Source organism: Silene latifolia, chromosome 2 (genome assembly GCF_048544455.1).
Source record: "Silene latifolia isolate original U9 population chromosome 2, ASM4854445v1, whole genome shotgun sequence".
NCBI classification, from domain to species: Eukaryota; Viridiplantae; Streptophyta; class Magnoliopsida; order Caryophyllales; family Caryophyllaceae; genus Silene; species Silene latifolia.
Window position 1 is genome coordinate 91312009 of NC_133527.1, and position 18686 is coordinate 91330694.

An 18686-nucleotide genomic window follows, 5' to 3' on the forward strand; every position below is an offset into this window, starting at 1 on the left:
TCGCGGACAATTTGGTATACTTCTTACAACCAGTAAATAAAGGCATTTTAGATTGACTCAACTTCTCAATTAAATCATCAGCATTTATTTCCCCATCACCGGTAGCTTCAAAATCATCTTCAGCAAACTTCTCACCTAAAACAACTTCAGGTGTAGGTGAACGATTGTTTACACACACATCATATGCCCCATCCCATATATCTAAACCAACAGCTTCAGGTGTATGATTATTTACCTCTACATCAGATTCCCCATCCTCATCCGCTAATTCTCCATGAAAAATCCAATGCCTATAATCTCTACTGAAACTATTCTTTTCTAAGTGTATTTTGACATCTGTGATAGGCAAAACCTAAATATTACCACATCTATTACAAGGGCAGGGGATTGATGAGTGGAAATGAAAATTTTTACTAACGAAATTTTAAAATTCAGCAATTCCATCATTATAAATGGGATCACCAATTTCACGATCAATCATCCAAGTACGACCCATATATAAGCCAGTAGCTATGAAAATGAGATTACCTTTTTTAAGCTATATAGATTAATGACGGCGACGACAGCAAAGATGACTTGTTCACCATCAGTCATTCTATTATTAATACCTTTGAAATTTTATTTATTTTTTGAGTTGCATAATTTAAGACGGTTCTTATAATAACAGTTGTAATTGTGCATGCATGCATGAGGTGAATAATGGTCAAACAACCAATAATAATAGGGCATGCATTGGTAAACTAAAATCACAAACTTTTAGTTTTCACATTGGCTTTGTTTTTACAACGGTTTTAAGAAACACCGGTGCTAATTGGTGTAATATGAAAATGGCTTTAAAATAACCGTTGTTGATATATGTAATATGATAATGGCTTAACAAAGAACTGTTATCATTTTGTCTTATTATTATTATAACGGTTCCAATTCTTATTATTTTATTATGCCGTTTCCATTCTTTTTTATTATTAAATGTAGAAAGTTAGTCATTATAATATTTTCTTTGGTGGATTGAGTTTGAGTGTAAGGACTTAATTAAAACGTAACAAATAACATAAATAATTAAACTTAAATTCAAATAACCACCATAATCAAAATACAACTCATAATGTCAGATAATAATTAAAGACTTAATTAGAATCTGATGAAGTATTAGGATAGGTTCATGCCCAATTTCGGCATAGATCAAGTCATAGATCAACTCTTCATCATCAGCGGGCAGCGCAGGTGGAATGGCCTCTTTCTCCCATGACATAGGCACGGTGGCAGGAATGTGATGCCTCATGTAATGTCTCAGCAGAAGATGATCAACATGGGTCGCAGCCCATAGATAAGGGACCTTTTGTCTAGCATCCGAATACAAGTCCTCTTTCTTGCCTGACGAAAACTATCATGGCAGTTGGCTTCGTCAAACTCGATAAAAGCGAAGCCTACAAAACCTTGATTGTTTGTAGACACATGGTACACTTTTTTAACCGGAGTCATGAAGCATTTGCGTCAACCACACAAAATAAGGGTTTAAACCCTTTCCATTCAAATCATAATGAACCGGGAGATTATGGAGAATGCAAGTAAAAGGCTGTGCGTAATGAGAACGTGATAGTAGCTCCGATACACCAGCCATATTTTTTTTACAGAGAAATTTAGAGAGAAATTAAAGAGTAAATGTTTGATAATTTAAATTTTGACCTAAAACATTATGAAGACATATTTATAGAATTATTTTGGTTAAATTGAATATTATTGGTCAAAATGAATATTTATTAAAGTTCTGATAAAGTTTTGCATGCAGTGGTCAAATTGAGAAATCTAAACATATAGTGACAACAGTTGAATTGAAAAATCGTTCTTTCATAATTGAAAATGATAACGGTTACAAGAAAGTCGTATCTATAACATAACAACGGGTACCACAAACCGTTGCTAATGCTAATTTAGTAATGGTTTTTGAAATACTTTTTTCTAAACTGGTAACGGTTGTCTAACAACCATTGATAAGAGAGATTTTATAACGAGCTTTTGGAAACCGTTAAAAGTTTTTAATAACGGTTTGTTAAGTAGCCGTTGTCACATTATAATAACAACGGTTTTCGTGGGAAATCGTTATTCTCATTATCGCGGTCTAGGTTTCCGCCAATATTTGGAAAACGGTAATCTAAGTGTCATTATTAAATGCATTAAACCGTTTTGATACGCTCCTTATTGATTGCCACATTTGGCGTAGTGTTTCTTCCCGGATTTTGCAAAGTCCAAGAAGTCCGCAATGCTGCCAGAACTGAGCAATTACATGTCCCTGTTAAAATAGAGGAAGAAGAAGAGCTACCACTTGGCATAGTTTGAGTAATAAGAGAGAGAAAGAAAGAAAGAAGGTTATTTAAAATCTATGTTATTCAGCAATTGCATAATCTAACACGGTTTTTATAAGAACCGTTATAATTATATTATTAATATCTTCCAATTTCCATTTATTTTTAGAGGTGTTTATATTCTAACACGGTTCTTATGCACTACCGTTGTCATTATATTATATGTTATTGTAATTAATGTAACCTAAATCATTATTATTGTTTCATTCATTTGTCTGTTCGCAAGTTATTTAAAATCTATGTTAATAAGCAGTTGTATGAAATAAAGAGTAGAACTATATATTAAAACGAGTATATCATACAATGGCAAAAAAATAGTACAACTTGTATTAATTGTGCATGCATGCGGTGAATAATGGTCAAACAACCAATAATATTAGGGCATACACTTGTAAATTCATAAACTTTTCAGTTTATTGGTGTAATATGACAATGGCTTGAAAATAACCATTGTTTATATATGTAATATGATAACGGCTTAACAAAGAACCGTTATAATATTGTGTTATACATATGGTCAAACAATCAATACAGCAACTTTGAATCATAAAAAATAAAATTTACACGGCATGCATTAATCAAATTACAAACACTTGAAAATCATAAATAATTAAACAATCGGAAAATTCACGTGGTACCCTCGAACTTTGCCACTTTGCACATGGTAGCCAACTTTTTAAGTTTGTGTACATTATACTCTCCATGTTTTTATTTGATGCACAACATATCCTTTTTGTCGCTCTAAAAAAACTCAATTGTGCATAACTCCTAGATCAGAATTCAGAATCGGCCAATTTTTTTTCGTTAAATGATTATCTCGTCATAATCTACGATTTAAGAAAAAAAATTGCCAACTGACATTTTATAGGGTTTTTTAACGAAAATATCAAATCAAACATATCTTCGATCATAAATTTCCGAGTGACCAATTTTGTTTTATCAATTTATAGATCTCGAAAAAGTAATCAATTTGGAAAAAAAAATTAGTCAATTCCGATTTCTGGTCTATAATTTATGCTCAATTGAAAATTTAAAAAACGATAAAAAGGACATGTTGTGCTTGAAACTCAAATTTCAAGGATATCATGTGCACAAACTTAAAAAGTTGGGTACCACGTGAAAAATGACAAAGTTCAAGGGTACCACGTGAATTTTCCGTTAAACAATTTATTTTAAAACGGGTTTTGTCCAACCGTTGTTGATATATGTAATATGATAACGGCTTAACAAAGAACCGTTATCATTTTGTGTTATACATATGGTCAACCAATCAACACTGCAACTTTGAATCAGAAAAAGTAAAAATTACAGGGCATGCATTAGTCAAATCACAAACACTGGAAAATCACAAATAATTAAACAATTTATTTTAAAACGGGTTTTGTCCAACCGTTGTTGATATATGTAATATGATAACGGCTTAACAAAGAACTGTTATCAATCCATTGTGTTTTTACTCATTGGAAAATGGTTTTGTGGATAACCGTTTTTAGATTATATGTTTAACACGGTACATTGAACCGATTCTGATTTAACTTGTACCGTTTCCACTTTCCAATTCTTACCTTGATAAGTTTCCAATTCTTATCTTATTATTATTATACCGGTTCTAATTCTTATTATCTTATTATACCGTTTCCAATACAACCCAAACTCGTACCGTTTCCATTTTCCAATTCTTACCTTGTTAAGTTTCCAACATATATATATATATATATATATATATATATATATATATATATATATATATATATATATATATATATATATATATATATATATATATATAAATATATAGGATCACATGAGGCCACCCTATCTTTTTGAGTCTGTGAGTCCATGATACAATATCACACGTTATATTAAACAATATCACAGATTATACTACACAAAAAAAAAAAAAATCGTGATATTGTTTTGTAATACAATATCACTCGTTATGTTAAACATTATCATAGCTTACAATATCACACGTTATACTAAACAATATCACAACTTACACTAAAAAAAAAAAATTCCAAAAAAAAATCCGTGATATTGTTTTATAATGCAATATCACACGTTATGCTAAACAATATCACACGTTATACTAAACAATATCACAGCTTACACTAAAAAAAAAAAAAAAAAACAAACAAACTTTTTGAAAAAAAAAACTTTTCTAAAAAAAATTTCAAAAAAAAAACCATTTCGAAAAAATCGTGATATTGTTTTGTATAGTGCGTGATATTGTTTTATGGACTCATGGACACAAATATTTAGGTGGATTCACCGGATCCTATATATATATACATGTCTTCCATTCTTTTTTATTATTATAAGTAGAAGGTTAGTCCCTCCCTCTTTAAAAAAAAAAACAAAAAAAAAGCTAGTCCTCCATTAATTTTCCACATCGATTATGTCGTCAAGTTCATCAACTTATAGTGGTTTATATTATTTATCCGCTGATGATGTTGATGATGAAGCATCATATGAACCTCTTGCAGGACCCCCAAGTAGAATTATGGACGCTAAACCCTTTATGTGCATCATTCACAATATCCTGTATACAGAGGACGGGCATGGGAAGGCTATACTCTCGTATAGCCTTGACTAGTAAATAGGTTTGATTCGGTTAGCCGGATTAAATTTGGTTCAAACTATCTACCCGGACAATGATTCGCATGATGTCTTCGGGCGGTGTGCCCTCATCGAGTTTGGCGGGGGTGAGGAGCGGGAATGCTTTCGTTAGGCTCGCAAACTTAAACGGACATTCTATAGCAATTACTCTTCGAGACTCTGGTTTGATCACTTTGATCAGCGGGTAGGCCCATATTTATGGGTTGCGAATAAATCTGACCGTCTCTTGCTACTTCCAATTCTGCACCGCCAAGTTCGCAGTGTCGAGCAGGGGACAATGCCGTTGGAATGGGAAAACGACCCTGTGGATTAGGCTGAAAGTGAAAGAGACATATATGGTGATATTGTTTCTGAATTCCAGAGGATGGGGTAACAAAAAACATACTCCCTCCATTCAACTCCACACTACACATTTGCTTTTTCACGTTTGCCAAAACTTGTTTTACGCGATAAATATCTTTAGCTAGATATTTTTAATGTACTCCTTAAGGCCTAAGTCATTATAATAAAAGTTAGATATATTTTTAGTGATATTGTCTCTGAATTTCAGAGGATGGGATAACAAAAAACGAAACAAAAAACATAAATAAATAAACTTTAATTCAAACCACCACCATTATCCAAATACAACTTATAATGCCAGATAATAATTAAAGACTTAATTATTAGAATCTGATGAAATATTAGGATACTCATCATGAATTTCGGTATAGAGCAAGTCGTAGATCGACCCTTCATTATCACCGGGCAGCGCAGGTGGAATGGCCTCTTTCTCCCATGACATAGGCACGGTGGCACGAATATGATGCCTTCTGTAATGTCTCAGTAGATGATGATCAATATGGGTCGCAACCCATAGATAAGGGCCTTGTTGTCTATCATCCGAATAGAAGTTCTCTTTCCCCGCATCTTCCCCCGCAAATCTAGCCCCTAATTTTCTTGCCTAACGAAAACTATCATGGCAGTTGGCTTCGTCAAACTAGATAAAAGTGAAGCCTACAAAACCTTACTAGTTTGTCGACATAGGGTACACATTTTTAACCGCGATGAAACCGGAGTCATGAAGCATTTGCGTCAACCACCCAAAATCAGGGTTTAAACCCTTTCCATTCACATCATAATGAACCGGGAAATTATGAAGAATGCAAGTAAAAGACTGTGTGTAACGAGAACGTGATTGTAGCTCTGATACACCAGCCATATTTTATTTAGAGAGAAATTAAAGAGTAAATGTTTGATAATTTAGATTTTAACCTAAAACATTATGATGAAATATTTATAGAATTATTTTGGTTAAATTGTTTATTATTGGTCAAATTGAATATTTAAAGTTCTGATAAAGTTTTGCATGCAGTGGTCAAGCTGAAAAATCTAATCAAATACCGACAACGGTTGAATTAAAAAACCGTTATTTCAGAATAGAAAATAATAACAGTTACTCCCTCTTTCTCGATCAATAGTTATCTATTACTTTTGGCACAAAGATTAAGGAAAGAGAAATGAGTGAATTTGGACCACACAAAATCTATAACTACATGTACATAAAAGATGTCCACAAAAAAGGACCAAATAAGGAAATAGATAACTATTCACTAAAACACCCCAAAATGAAAATAGATAACTATTGACCGGGACGGAGGGAGTATAAGAAACCCGTAGCTATAACATAACAACGGGTACCACAAATTGTTGTTGGTGTTAATTTAGTAACGGTTTTCAAAATGCCGTTTTCTTAAACTGGTAATGGTTGTCTAACAACCGTTGATAAGAGTGATTCTATAACGAGTTTTTGGAAACCGTTAAACGTTTCTAATAACGGTTTGTTAAGCATCCGTTGTCACATTATAATAACAACGATTTTAGAGGAAAAGCGTTGTTCTTATTAGCGCGGTCTAGGTTTCCGCCAATATTTGGAAAACGGTAATCTAAGTGTCGTTATTATATGCATTAAACCGTTGTGATACGCTCGTTATTGATGGCCAGATTTGGCGCAGTGTATCTTGATTAAAGTTACACTTATCTTTATCTTTAGGCTGATTTGCATATTACTACCCATTATAGTTAATTTTTTTTTCAAAATACTACATATTATAATGTTTCCTTCAAAATACTACCTATATAGATATAACTCTTCCCAAATTGATACCTAATAACCTAGATAAGGTCTTAATTAACAATTATAAGATGATTTTCATTAATTTCTCCTCTAGTAATTCAATTCTAAATAATCTACCCCATTATACCCTTATTAATAATCCTACCCCTTGTTCCAATCTTCCTTTTTCATAATATTCATCTACCCACCACCACTATCAACATCCACCCACCACAGCCCAACATCTACCCTTGTTAGAATGTGTGACGTGGCTAATTAGGGGCGATAACGATGGCACGGTTTGGTGGTAGAGGTATTATTGGTGGTGATCTAACATGGCAAGACTTTGGTGATGGTGGTGAGTTTAAGTGGGTAAATATGGGCAAAATGGATAATATACTATATTAATTTCAGATTTTTTGATGATTTAACCTCAACTATGACCTAGTTTAGCTTATTTGGTAGCAATTTGAGAAGAGTTGTAACTATATAGGTAGTATTTTGAAAAATTAAGTATATTATATAGTATTTTGAAAATTACTAACTATAATAGGTAGTAGTTTGCCATTTTTCCTTATCTTTATTAAAGTTACAGTTTTCTCTATTAAAGTTACACTTATTTCTATTAAAGTTACAGCTTTCTCTATTAAAGTTACAGTTTTCTCTATTAAAGTTATACTTTGAATGACTAAAGTTATACTCTTAATAGACTAAAGTTACATTTTTAATATGGACTAAAGTTACAGTTTCAATGGACTAAAGTTATACTCTCAATGAACTAAAGTTACACTTTTAATATGGACTAAAGATTACACTCTCAATGGACTAAAATTACACTCTCAAAAGACTAAAATTACACTCTCATTGGCTAAAGTTATACTCTCAAAAGACTAATGTTACACTTCTAAAAGACTAAAGGTACACTTATAAGTCAATTAATTTACAATAATTTGTATTAAAATTACAAAAATTTAAAATAATATTCGTCAAAATCACTCGAAAAAGACTAAAGTTACACTCGTAAAACGCAAAATTGTCGTAAACTTACTTTAAAATTAAAAATTTCAAAATAATATCCAACAAAATGACTTCGTAGTATAAAGTTACACTATTAATGATTAAAGTTATGCTCGTAAAAGACTAAAATTACACTCTAAAAATCCTAAAATGTCGTAAACTTGTCTCAAAATTACAAAAAAAAAACCAAAATAATATACGTGAAAACCGCTTTTTAGTTTAAACTTCCACTTTTTTGTGTGTTAATGTTACACTCATAAAAGTCTAAACTTACATTTGTAAAACTGTAAAAGTGTCATAAAATTTGCATAAACTTGGAAGCCTAAGAAGACAAAAAGTAGTGTTAAGTGTGTATGATAATAAATTAGTGAATGTATAATTAAGGCTAGAGAGAGAAAGTGAAATTAATTAGTGTTAAGTGTGTTTCTTGTTTTCAATCTCAACCACCCACAATGCTTGATCTAATGGATGTGGTAAGGACTTAGGGATTCAAAATATATGAAGGACTCATAAGAACTTTACTCTCTCTCTCTCTCTCTCTCTCTCTCTCTATATATATATATATATATATATATATATATATATATATATATATATATATATATATACGTATGTATATATGTGTGAACTATTTTATCGTGCGAACTGTACGAACTCCCACTCAACCTTTAGATCAAACAGATCTGTGGCGAATAATAAAACACAAATCCCTCATTATATCTCTCCCAACTCATACACACACCTGCGCACTATCCATCCATCTTCCCCAACTACCAACTTCTGCCGCCGGCAAACTTGACGCAGCTCCTATGTCGTCTAACTAGAAGCAACTCCGTCGCCGGCGTTCCAACTTGTCTTTCTTTTCCTCTTCCTACTCATATTAATTATTTTCTCTTCATGAATCACTCGCGTAAAACCAATGTTTCATCCATCTATTCTCTTCTCCGGCGAGCTATGTCGGCCTTGAACCTCGCGTAGATATGGGGTGGTTTAGGTGGTTACCGTAACCATCATGACGACGAAGATGATTTCCCTTCTTCAAATTTTGACGATGATTCAATTACGTTCACTATTCGGAGCTCCATTTCAACGACGACGATGATTGCCTTCTTCAAATTTCGAAAAATTGTAATTGTAATCGGAGATCTACTAAAATAAAGTCACATTTCAAGATGTTAATATATGGGATTGAATTAAGTCATCGACGCTGACGACGGTATTGTGGTGGCTGATTAACTGCTTGTTGGGCTTAGTGGCCATAGTCGTTGAAGGTAGTCTGTATTGTTGTTCAACCTTCTCCGGCGATGTCTGTATTAAATGCTCTTTTCCCCGCGCGTCCGACGGCAGCTCTCGGTGAAGTGTGAGGTTAGTGAGGGTTCTGTGGTCGAAAGTCAGGTTGTTGTGGTTTGTCGTGGGTTTGTGGTTGATAGTTGGTGGGGCTTAGGTGTGATAGGTTGGAGGTGGTCGTGGGGATTAGCGGTGATGTGGAGCTTGTGAAATTGCTTGACGAGTGGTGGTGACGATATATATGGTGTTAGTCGTTTGTGTGTAAGGAAGGTGAGGTGATCGGTGGTGGGGCACTAGTTAAACACTCACATCAGGGGAAAAGGTGGTGGTGTTAAGGTGTTGGATACATGTATTACACCCTCCAGATACACATGTCAATCCAACTAAGGATGGGGATATCAAATTGGTTGTTAGAGGATGAAGAAACAGGGGTAATTGCGGCTCAGATGGCAATTCTGGTGTTCATTTGTATGAACTAAAAAGCGCACTATGCCAAATAATAGGTGCAACAACGGTTAGATAAGGTGATATACCGTTGTAATATAAAACATGGAACCGTTATTACATCGACTGTAGTTATTTTGTGACCACGGTTGTTAAAAAGGCGGAGCCGTTATGAAATGTAAATAACGGGTTCAAATAACTGTAATACAATATTAAGAACGGTTCAAAAACCGTTGTCTACAATATTGAAACCATGGTAGTATTAGTTGGAATGTTCTACGGAAACCTATGACAACGGTTTTACTGAAACATAACCGCTGTAAAATTGTAAATATGACAACGGTTTATGCTTATTAAATCGTTTTAAATGTCATGAATTCGACAACGGTTTATGCTTATTAAACCGTTATATTATGGATGAATATGTCAACGGGTTTCTATTTAAATGCGACCGTTTTCAATAGATTTATTGACCACAATTTTATTGATAACCGTAATCGAATTTATAGATATTTTTTAGAAAAATTGTTTTAGGAGGTTCCAGGAGCTGCTGAAATGCTAATTTTTGCAGTAGCTGGTTCCGATGAAATGCTACTGCAAAATAGCATTTCAGCAGCTGCACATTGCAAAATTTCAATCCTACAACACCAGAATATTACACAGATTGATCTATTCAACTCACCATCAAAATATTATAAACATGGTGACCAAAACTAATTACACATGACTCTATATATAACATACATAATGAGCAGACTATTGACCATCCGCTAATGAAAGAAAATAAGTGGCCCACTTATTTCTCATGTCGGCTATGTCTTCATTTGAATAGGTTGGGTCTTTGTTGTTGATTGAAGGTAGGAACTACAAATCAAAATATAGTTAATCAAAATAGACATAATAAGTGGAATATTACACAGAATTAAACCCAAGTTACGTTTGAAAAAGTTATAAAAACACACTAATTGGTGACTCTATGTTGATATACTTTCGGGTGATAAACTCCCACATGGACAGACAACAGAAAAAGGCACATTGTTTGCTGTCTGGTTGTAGAGGAGACTATTATAAAAATCACATACAAATAAGCTAAATTAGATCAACCTCTCGCATAAACATAAATTAAATGATAGGAGTAATTATTAAGAATACAGTTACTATTATCCGGACAATAGTTGGACTTGTTGCTCTAATTGCTCGAAACACACTAATTCATAAATATATACAGGAAATTACAATTAGCATTTGGCTCAGTAATATTTATGGGATATTAAAAGGAGCCTAGTCTTCAAATGTCATACAATAACAAATGACATTATAATGTAAGGTTTTAAACTTACTCAGTTATCATCTTTACAAATTTCTCAGTGGGACTATGTCCCCAAGAGTCAATCCAGTAGACTATGCTTTTGGTCACATTGATTGCCGTTAGCAGCCAATGCTTGCTATGAAATAATGAAAATTGAACTGTTAGTTCATATACATGGATGTAAGCGTGTTAATAAATGAATAGAATCATGATTCATTATAATAAAGTACTAAACATACCGATTATCATTGTATGGGGCAAACCATAGGCTTTTGGGCGTCCTCAAACGTTCAGCAATTTTATCGATGTGTGTGGCCATGGCCCACCTGCAAGCCCGGGTGATCTGTGGACATACAACGGTCTTTTGAAAGCCACGCTCGGCGGCGTAAAAAATGATTTCGACCGGATCGTTTTAGATCGGTCGGTTTCGTCTCGGTAAGGGTCTCGAAACGATTAGAGATGTTCGGAGTCGCCACCAAGCATTTGTGGGATGCTTGGAACCCGTTCGAATCCACTTTATACCTCGGTCAAACGAAGCACAAAAAAGTGTTTGACATAGGTACTAAAGATAAGGAATCGTCCCGCTTTAGCATCCTATCTCTAGAATGACTCTCGTACGCCCTGGATAAGGTCGTCCACTATCCAAAGTTTCTGAGTAAGAGGTGAAGATACGTATTGGGAAGCCCTTTAATCAGACACCCAATCCTGCCCACGGTAGCGGCCTCTACTGATCGATCTTGGTTGGTTGAATGCAGAAGTTGATAAAACGGTTTAAATGCATGAATGCGCATCCAATAATTTAAACCTAACATGTGAGAGCTTTCTAAGTCGGTTGATTTAATCCAAGCATCAAGTATAAGATGTCGAATTGGATTCATGGTTAATTTGCATGCAAGACGGAAATTAGACATCCATTTACCATATTAGGTTTATGGTGCATAACGTGATCCATTTGTCTTAGTGAAGCATTTTGCAAATATGATTTTGAATGAGCAAATAGTCATCTGATCCGTCCAAAATCCGGGCTAATCAGAGTCGGGATCGTCCTAGACCAATGCTGGAAAGGGAACAGGTCCTGTGCCAGGCGGCCGTATGAGGCGCGAGCATGCCGGCGGTGTAAGGGGGCCTCCCCTGGTTTTGGAAATAAGAAAGAAGAGGCCTGTTGAGGTGCGGGTCAACCAACGGTTGTATGCCATGTTCTGACCTTTTGAAAAACGTTAAAACGTATTGAAAAATGGGTATTTGACCCGATTTGGTTTGAAAGGGTCGTTTAGACCGTATTTGTTGATTTGAAGAACGGGACTTGAATAATCGTCATTATTTTGATGATATTCGATGTCGGGTTCGACTTGACAAGCTTGACATGAATAGTTTTGAAAATAATTATGAACTAATTGTTTTATGTTCATTTGAATATCATTAGTCGATACTCATCATCGTACCCGGGTTAAAATCCGGCATGGTATGTAGAACCAAGGATGACTTTGTGTTGGTGACTAATATGCTTGTTTTGAAAATGTAAAGAAATGATGAAAGGCTTTAAAATACCTCCCGAAATGTAAATAAATGAATTAAAGGCTTTAAAATACTTTTTAAATTTTATTAACCAAATATTATCACCGAAACACGGATTTAACCGTCATGGTATAAGAAACCAAGGGTGAAAAATGTTTTATGGTTAAAACAAATGAACTAAAATAAAAAAATGTTTGAAAATATTTGAAATGGTAAAAACCGATTAAAAATATGAAAATGAATTAAAGGGGAAAGACGAGAACAAACACGGTTGAGTTCTGACCTGGGCACCCCATTGAGGCGCGAGCCTATGTGCACGATAAGGGGCTTCTGCTTCAGCCCTAAACTCAGTTTTTGCTCGTTTATACCATATTTTGGATCATGTTATGCATGTTAGCATGTTATAGTCATAAAACAAATAAAGACATGATAAAAGAAGGATTTTTACACCATCATACTTACATGTTTGGTTATGGCGAGAAACCGACGTAAGTGTAACAACTCGTTTGGTCGGAAAAGACTCGGTTTAAAACCCTTTTGGTAAGTAAAAAGAGTGTTTTATTAAGATTAGTGACGGTATAGTGGTCGAAGTGGTCGGTCAATTGATTTAATGCACGATGACGGTACCAAATAATGTGTAAGGCTTGTATTTACGATCGGTAGGTTGTAAATACGCGTCGGATTGTGACTTAAGAAGTCGAATCGAGAATTTTAAGGGAGAAAAGAGGGGGCGGACACTCGCGTAAGTTCTCAAATGGGGGCATTTGAGGGGTATTTATAGGAAAATGAGTGGTTGTGTGAGTTTTGAGTGACGTGGCCACCTGGGCTGCTCAAAGAGGCGCGAGCCACGTCGCGGGTCTTCGAGTTGTCCTGTCACTTTCACACAAGTGCAATCATGATTTGTTCTATCCTAGGATTTGTAGTCACATGTTTGGTACTTGACCATTCATGAATCCGGGAAATCTTAGTATAAAAGGCTTTAAATGTTTTGTTTTTGGTGGTTGACTCGGTTTGACTCTTTGTTGGAGTCGGGATTTGAATTTTTGAGTCGGTTTTGGGTCCGGTGTCGGTTTTGACTCTAGTTAGTGTCATTGCAACCCTGTCGTCGTGCATTAAACACTCCAGGTACTTTTGAAAAGTTGTGAAATGTTTTATTTTCAAAATTGTTTTAAGTTTTCCGACGTAAAGTTGTACACAAACTGTCGATCAAATGCCGCGATTCCAAAACATGTCATAGTCCGATAATCATCGGGTGTTTGTTGGAGTCTCAGCAAATACTGGGTATCTAAAGAGTCCCCACTTTGACTGAGGCGTGGACAGGGCGAAAGTCAAAGTAGAGCCCCCAGGTCAATCGAAGATTACAACCTGGAGACCCAAGCGACGTCGAGACGGCTTGAAAGGATTCGGGCTAAGGACCTGAAGTCGGGAAGGGCGATGCCAAGGCGACTCGAGGGTACGAGCCAAGGACCTGTCGTTGGGAACAGTTTAGAGTCTGTCGACTATCCATGCGGGTCGTTTAAAGTCCGTTAGACTACGTACAAAGGCTCGCCAGCCATAAGAAGGACTCATACCTGAGGCATCTTCGGACACGTCCTTGCATGTTTGCGGATAAAGGCTCGCCAGCCATGGTGCGTATGTGAGGATGACTCGCCAGCCGCGATGCATAGTAAGGCTGGCCAGCCATGGTGCGTACCTGAGGAGGGCTCGCCAGCCGCGATGTGTTGTAAGGCTCGCCAGCCATGGTGCGTATATGAGGAGGGCTCGCCATCCGCGATGCGTTGTAAGGCTCGCCAGCCATGGTGCGTATATGAGGAGGGCTCGCTAGCCGCGATGCGTTGTAAGGCTCACTAGCGATGGTGCGTATATGAGGAGGGCTCGCCAGCCGCGATGCATTATAAGGCTCGCCAGCCATGATGCGTATATGAGGAGGGCTCACAAGCCGCGACGCGTTGTAAGGCTCGCCAACCATAAGAAGGCTCGGTTAATCGACCGTGAGAATAGCCGCGTCGCATGGGCTTGTTTTGAAAGTAGCAGACTCATGATGCCGCCGTGAAAATAGTGAATTTTGAATTTCCACTATCACTGTTTCTGAAATAAGCGGGTTCCGCGAGGAAGCCCCCTGTTGACATTTGAAGGAATAGCGAATTTTGAACTTCCACTACTCGTTTGTCTGAATTTTTTGAAGGAAATTGCAAATTTTAAATTTCGCTATTACGACTGAGGTGACGGTTTATGTGCCGCCGTTGACATGTGATAAAAATAGTTAATTTGGAATCTTCACTATTATTTTTGAAGTGACGGTTTATGTGCCGCCATTGACATGTGTGGTGAAAATAGTGAAATTTAATTTCCAACTATTATTTTGAAAATGATGGTTTTAATTGTCGTCGTTCGAAATTTGAAGAAATAGTGATTTTTTGAATTTTTCACTATTATTCTTGAAATTGAAATTAGAAGAAATAGTTAATTTTGAATTTCCCACTATTATTTTGTTTTTGAAATTGACGGTTTTAATCGCCGTCATGGTAATTTGAAGAAATAGTGAATTTTTGAATTTTTCACTATTATTTTGAAAAAATGACGGTTTTAATTGTCGTCGTTGAAATTTGAAGAAATAGTGAATTTTGAATTTTTCACTATTTTTGAAGGGAAAATGGTGGTTTTGATCGCCGTTTGTTTGAAATTTTTGAAGGAAAATAGTGAATTTTGATTTCACTAATTGTTTTTGCATTTGCAAAATGACGGCCCTTAATGTCGTCATTGAAAACTTGAAGTTTATTACGGGAAATTGGGCCAAAGCCCAAAATTTCGCTGAAAGAGCAGGGAACACCTGATTGAGGCGCGAGCTACCTGGCGAACCAAGGAAGCTTCCCTATTTTTGTGTAAAAAATACGCGAGGCTTGTTCGCATATCATCCTCATTCATTGTCTTCAACCTTTCGCAAAAATCCGCCATTGAAGGACCTTTGGTTGCTTCTATTCGTGCTATCAACAATAATGTCATCTCAAGGTACGTATTTCCTCTTAAATTCATTTGAATTTGTTGGTTTTTTAGCTAAATTGAATTAGGGCGAAAGTTTTACCCTAGAAAATCGATTTGGGCATTTTGGATTGAGCCCATTTCGAGAGAAATTGATGATTGCATTAGGTTAGAAACCCGTTTAAGAGTATAGGAGTGCTTTTAGTTTGCATTTTGGTCTCCGTTCCCGCTCCTTATGTTCGAAAAACGCGAGTGAGGTGTGTTAGAAATCTATATCTCATTACATAACATATTCTTATATGTTTCAAATTTATTTAGTCATAAAATAAATTCTAGATCTTATGCATGCAAACTAAAAAGGTAAGAGAAGAAATCATGTTCCTTACTATGATAATTTCGGTCATCATATGGGCACCAACAAGATCTCCTTCTTGTTAGTTCTTGAGCTTTCCATTAATGGATGAACATTAATGACTTCAAATTAGAAGCCCTCCAATTAGTAGCACTTAAAACTATCCCTTAATCCCACAAACTAACATATACTAGATGTTTGTAATGCAGTTTACAATAAAATCTATTACTAATACTCATATACAACTTCTTGTATTATTAGTGTTTGATTTAAACAAATTTGATTCACAAAAATGAATTTTTATGAAGAACAAGAGAAAGAAGTTTATGTTTTTCTTAAAACATAAGAGAATGATGAAATTTTTTTTGAGAAAAACTCTCTATCTTGCACTCACCAAAACCGGTTGGCATATGCACATTATAGACCATTTTTCTTTTTCTTTTTGTCTTCACAAGACAAATGGTGTAAGGCTTTGTCATTGTCAAGTCACTATCAAGTGTCATGTACAAATGAATAAGACAAATGAATAAGACCAAAAACTACTAAAACTCCCACCAATATTTCGGTTTATCTAGTGTAATAGGGAGTCCATTTTATTTTTGTCAATTGTACAATTGTATGTCATGTGACATGTGACATGTCTTATATCATGTTTTAATTTAAAATGCATATTTAACAAATTAAATATCATTTACAAATTAAATAAATCATATTTAAGAAATTGACTAGTAATTTAAAATTACTTTCTCATAAAATGGTCATTTAATTACTAGTTAGTATAATTCACAACATTTTGTAATTATAACTGACTTATCATTCTCATCTCGCGTGTTTCGCAAACACCGATTAATTTTAGTAATATAACTTCTTAAATTACTAAATAAAATCTCATTTAATCACATTATAATAAGATGTCATTTTCTTTCTTATGATAATAATTTGTTCAATTTTAAGGAATTAATTAATCTGTATCGGCATACAATTAATTAACCTTTTCAATTAAGGGAATCGTCCTTTAGGTGTGACCTCAAGGGATCAACTGATCACCACCGTCGCACGACAATAATGTCAAACTCTAGTCAGCCAATCATTACCGATATGTGTGGACCAATTGACTATATATATGTAATGTATCATCCCTTCCGTATTCTTGTAATGAGATTTAAATAATGATATTTAAATCATGTGATCGCACTATTGTTGAGGACACATTTCCCAAGAATCTCCCACTTGTCCTCGACAAGTGTGCGTCACCAATTCACTTGTCCTATTACTATCTCCCACTCAATGCAAGGTGTCTTTCGGGTCGTACTTGCAAGTGATCATATCGAGAGTGGTTTCCTCGATCTGGAGAATAACTGATTGACCGGATTTATTTATCATAGATACCTTCCGAGCGTGGCCACGCATTTCCAGTTCATTACTCCTCGAGTGGCCCTGAGATATTGTTTTAACCCTGACAAGGGGGTGGACAATTCCTATCGCACTTATTCCCTTCGACTAGCCACAGCCATCATAACCCAAAATATGCCCATTTGACCCCATTTACGAAGGTCGTAGTAACACAAATCAAAGTTAATCTGAAACTGTGTCATCTTAGGCGAACAGTCTTTAGTCAAAAGAATTGACTCATTAGAATACTATAGTAGCTCTCGTCACGACCAGGCTTTATAAATTTGCCAGAACTCTATAAGCGGTCACTGCCCGACAAAGTGTTCCTAACAGTCTGCCTATGTGATCGACTAGTCATTTCACATGACTCTATGGCACTTGAACTTGCCATCAATCGCATCACACTCTAGTCACTTCGAGACGTCACCTCATACAAGTGACTATGGGCGAATACCATGTTAATCCAGGTTCACTTTAACGGGGTTCAATGTTGTCTCTACAACCCGTTTGGATGTAATAAAGTATAATAAAAGAGTTTTAAAGTAAAATTCGAACGACAAATGCGATTATCACATATGAATAGTCAATGCCTGATTACTATTTCATATTCTATAATCTAATTTGATCTTGAATGTAGTTGTTCATCTCAATTTAATTGAAATGACATGACTCATCATGTTAAGCATATGAGAAGGCTTTGGTTAGTAGGTTTTATCAACTTCTTGTACCTTACTCAACCTCACTACATACTCGTTTTCCTTTGTAATGTATACATTTGCATTACAAAACTTTCTGAGTACGTGTCGAGATCCAATCAAGACATAGGCCCTCTAGCCTAAGAATAGCTCCCACTGTTTTCACAGTGTGCGGGACTCATCCTTTTTGCACATCTCATGATTGCAAGTGTACTCCATTTCCGTTGTAAATATCTCTCATTGCTCTTTATTGCCTAGAACAATTCTAGCAAATCTATTTCTTAAATAACATAGCCACAATGGTATCTTAACCATCCTAATGTGTTTTGATTATGGTTTTGTCGGAAACCATGCGCAATCTCAATTGTCAATTGTCACTTGTGTAACACCCTTACACAAAATTGCATCATAAACACTTTGCTTTACTTCCTTAATGCTTCTGCAAGCACTTAAGGGTAATCTTTATGGCTTACTTGGTAAAGATTACTTAAATTCGATTTTGAAAACAATTCATCATACTCAAAGTATATGAAGTGTTATACATCATATCCTATTTAATTGATTCGGCAACGGAAGCAAAAGGAATTAATCAAATATGTTCAATTTGATTGAACTAGTC